Source organism: Thamnophis elegans, unplaced genomic scaffold (assembly GCF_009769535.1).
Source record: "Thamnophis elegans isolate rThaEle1 unplaced genomic scaffold, rThaEle1.pri scaffold_11_arrow_ctg1, whole genome shotgun sequence".
Lineage (NCBI taxonomy): Eukaryota > Metazoa > Chordata > Lepidosauria > Squamata > Colubridae > Thamnophis > Thamnophis elegans.
The window spans coordinates 62,501-66,969 of record NW_022473591.1 but is presented as its reverse complement, the minus strand read 5'-3'; positions in this window follow the sequence as shown (position 1 = coordinate 66,969).

Below are 4,469 nucleotides of genomic sequence, written 5' to 3'. Positions count from 1 at the left end.
GAGGAATTCTGGGAGTCGAAGTCCACACATCTTCAAGTTGCAAAGTTTGAAAACCACCTGAGATCACCTTCTCCAAAGTTTCAAAATCAAATATTTGAGAGGAAAGCAAACTGCCCAAGCCATCCCCTCCAGGGTCCACCAAAGTCTCCACAGGTGGAATATTCTGATATCAAGAAAGAAATGGAATATATATATATACACACACACACATACATACATACACACACACACACACACACACACACACACACACACACACACACACATATTCCCCTTCGCCCATCCCTTTCTTTTCTAATCCCTTTCGCTCCTTGTCGTTTCCTCGGCTGACGGTTTATCAGCATTTGTCTCCAGTGAGAAAAAGAAGATTTTTTCCCCCCTCTCATAACTGAAGTCGGCCTCCCCCCTTCCTCAGCAAGGCTGACATGAGGAAAATTAATTTTAAAGGGTCTCCAATGCCTATCAAGGTTAGCAAACATCTGGAGGCAAATAAGGATAGAATCTCTCATCCCCCAAGTGGATTTCTTTTGTTGTTTTTTAAAAAAAGTTTTTAATTTATTTTGCAAACCTATCGTGCGAACACTACGGCACCGGAGTGTCTTTCATTTTAGCACAGATAAAACAATATTCTTCCCATTGAATACAGTGGACAATCTTTATAGAGTTTTAGTAATCATACACCTATTTTGTGAAATTATCTTTCATTCTTTGATTATTCGATATTTCGGTAGGCTGTTTTTATGTGCCAATCTCCATATTCTAAATGTCACCCCTTTTACTGCAAATAAAATATTAATAATCCTATTTGTTGCGTTTAACAGACTTACATAGTTCAAGTAGTAATACACAGATTTATATTAAATTGTAATATTGTTTATCGAGTGGATTTCTGAGAGTTTTGGAAGGAGACGGATTCGCCCACCTGCGTTAGATAACCCGTGGCTGTATTTAACTAAAATCCATTAAGAGGAATCCTGGGGGGATGTTTCAAGAAAATTGAAAATACTCAAGCAGTGCAGGGGCGGTGGGGGGGAGGCAGTCTTCAGCAGTCACAATCGGTGGAAGGAGAATCCCGAGGAAGGGAAGGGGGCAAAAAAAGCAAGATTTTTTGGGGGGTAATATCTGTTGTTTTTGAATCCCGTGGGAGTCACCCCGAATTACAATTTTTGCAAATTTGTTGGAGAGTGGACACGAATCCAATGATGGATGGATAAAAGGTGAGAGAGGGAGGGAGATGATAGACAGATAGCTAGACAGACATAGACAGATGTTGGAGGGATGGATGGATGGATGGATCGATGGATGGATCGATGGATGGATGATGGATGGGATGAGAGGTAGGTAGGTAGGTAGGTAGGTAGATAGATTAGATAGATAGATAGATAGATGAGAGAGAGAGAGAGAGAGAGAGAGAGAGAGAAGTGAAATGTATGCAAGAAAACCACCAAGCTCAGAGAGCACCAAGGACTCTACAGTCCTTCTCTTCCTCCTCCTCCCCCTCCTCCTCCTCCTCCTCCTCCTCCTCCTCTTCCTCCTCCTCTCCACAATCCCCACTTCCTTCTAGCACTGATGATGTTACCTAGTTGGGTCATGAAACATCTGCAAGAAAACCACCAGGCTCAGAGAGCACCGAGGACTCTACAGTCCTCCTCCTTCTCCTCCCCCCCCCACAAACCCCTCACCCTTCTACCATGATAACGTTCCCTAGCTGGGTCATGAAACGTCTGCAATAAAACCACCAAGCTCAGAGAGCACCAAGGACCCCACAGTTGTCCTCTTCCTCCTCACAATCCCCTCTCCCTTCTAGCAATGATGATGGTCTCTAGTTGGGTAATGAAAGGTCTGAAAGGAAACCGCCCCACTCAGAGAGCCCCAAGGTCCCACATTCCAACCCCGAGCTACAGAGATTCTCCTTCATCCCTCGAGATCCTTATCCTTCTCCACCCTTCCTCCTGTCTGCAATGGCTTCTCTTTTCTTCCAATACGGGAAAATTCTTCCAAAACCCCAAAGACGTAGGAAGGAGCGAACGATTCCGGCAGGTGGCAAATCTCTAGGCGCTTTCAACTGGGAACAAAACCACCAGCAGGCTGGGATGAAAAGCAGAAAATGGGTGACTTGCCTGCAAGCCCCCGGGGAATGCTAATCAAGCCATTGAGCAAAGCAATATTATTATTATTATTATTTTTCTCTTTCCCGAAGGAGAATCTTCCTTTTTTTTTTTCTCACACCGATGGTTTCTCGTTTGCAAGGCATTCATTTCCTTTTGGATCATCATCGTCTGCAGAAGTTCGACCACCCCTATTTTTGAATGCCCCAAACCTCCTCGGGAATTGGTTCGAAAGCAGGCACCTGGGTGTGATTGTGTGATTGTCCCCTTCCTCTTCGACATTTGAGGGGGAGAGTAGGGGGGGGTCACTGCCATTGCTCCCGATTGCTTAGAAAGGGAGTGATTGGAATGGGGAGGGGAAACCAATCAGATGTGGTATTCAGCCGGTTTCAGAGGTGGGTTCCTACCAGTTCGCACCTATTCGGTAGAACCGGTTCGTCAAATCTACCGAACCGGTTAGAAGAGGTTCCACCAGTGGACCCGGAAAGCAGGCCACACCTACAGAAGAGGTTCCAAAATTTTTTGAAACCCACCACTGACACACACACACACACACACAGAGAGACAGACTCACACAGAGAGAGAAAGAGAAAAAAGGGAAGAAAGAAATAAAGAAAAAAAGAAGAAAAGAAAGAAAAAGTGAGAGAGAGATGAAAGAAAAAAGGAAAAAGGGACAGAGAAACAAAAGGAAGGAGAGAGGGGGGGAGAGAAAGAAAGAGAAAGAAAGAAAACACATGGCCGGCAAGCCACTCCCACCAGGTCACATGGCTAGCAAGCCACTCCCACAAAGGAGGCCACACCCACAGAGTAGGTTCGAAAAATTTTTGAAACCCACCACTGGCCGGTTTGTATCGTGTCGGGAGAAACCACTAGCGGAAATTGTGAGTAGTTCGAAGAACCGGCAAATACCACCTCTGGCTGGCCCCGCCCTCATTCCCTGCCCTACACGCCCTGGTGTTTCAGCTCAGCTGATTCGCGCAGCAAAGCAGAGCCGAGGTGGCGCAGTGGTTAGAGTGCTGTACTGCAGCCACTTCAGCTGACTGTTATCTGCAGTTCAGTGGTTCAAATCTCACCGGCTCAAGGTTGACTCAGCCTTCCATCCTTCCAAGGTGGGTGAAATGAGGACCCAGACTGTGGGGGCGATATGCTGACTCTGTAAACCACTTGGAGAGGGCTGAAAGCCCTAGGAAGCGGTATATAAGTCTAACTGCTATTGCTGCAAGTGGTGGATTCCTCTCCCTGTCGCTACCAGTACGCTGCGCATGGGGCAAGCTGCAAACGCATGCACAGTCCACCACCCTTGCCACACCCAGATGCTTGTGGGAGGTCACGCAAACGCTGCACACTGTGCGCACATGCGTAATTGGCCAGTTGCCTTAAAAACAGGTATGGAACGCGGGCAGGCGGGTGGGCTAAATGAGCCACTGTACCGGTACGGTGGCCGCTGCTCACAGCTACTAGCGGTACGCCCGTACCGGGCTGTACCGGCTGAAACCCAACACTGATTGCTTCACCTCGGCTGAGCTGAAAAAACAGCTCAGCTCGCGGGCACTGATACCGAGGGCAGTCTTTGAGTGCTGCGCATGTGTGCAAAGCTCTCTCATAGAAACCGCTAGGAAAAGATTTGGCAGCCCACCGCTGGAACAACCCGTCCTGTCGCAACAGTGAACACAGGTAGTCCTCAACTTACAACAGTTCATTTAGTGACTGTTCGAAGTTACAACGGCACTGATCAAAGGGACTTACGGCCATTTTTCACACTCACAACCATTGGTCAAAATTCAGAGGCTTGGCAACTGGCATGTACTTATGACAGTTGCCGCGTTCCGGGGCCACGTGGTTTCCCCTTTCGCGACTTTTTCAAAGTCGACGGGGAAGCCGGGTTGACTTAACGACCGCGCGACTCACTTAACAAATGCAGTGATTCACTGAACGACCGTGGCAAAGAAAGGTCGTTAAAAAAAAAAGTGGGGCGGAGCTCACTTAATAAATGTCTCGCTTAGCAACGGACATTTCGGGCTCAATCGAGGTCCTGCTTGTCAAGACATCCGCAGGGAATATCACACGCAGCAATCCCAAGACCCCGGAGATGCCAGTTGCCAAGGGCGTGAATCAGAGGTGGGTTCCTACCAGTTCGCACCTATTCAGTAGAACCGGTTCGTCAAATCTACCGAACCGGTTAGAAGAGGTTCCACCAGTGGACCCGGAAAGCAGGCCACACCTACAGAAGAGGTTCCAAAAAATTTTTGAAACCCACCACTGATACACACACACACACACACACACAAACACAGACTGACACAGAGAGAGAGACAGAGAGAAAGAAAGGAAGAAAGAAAGAAAGAAAGAAAGAAAGAAAGA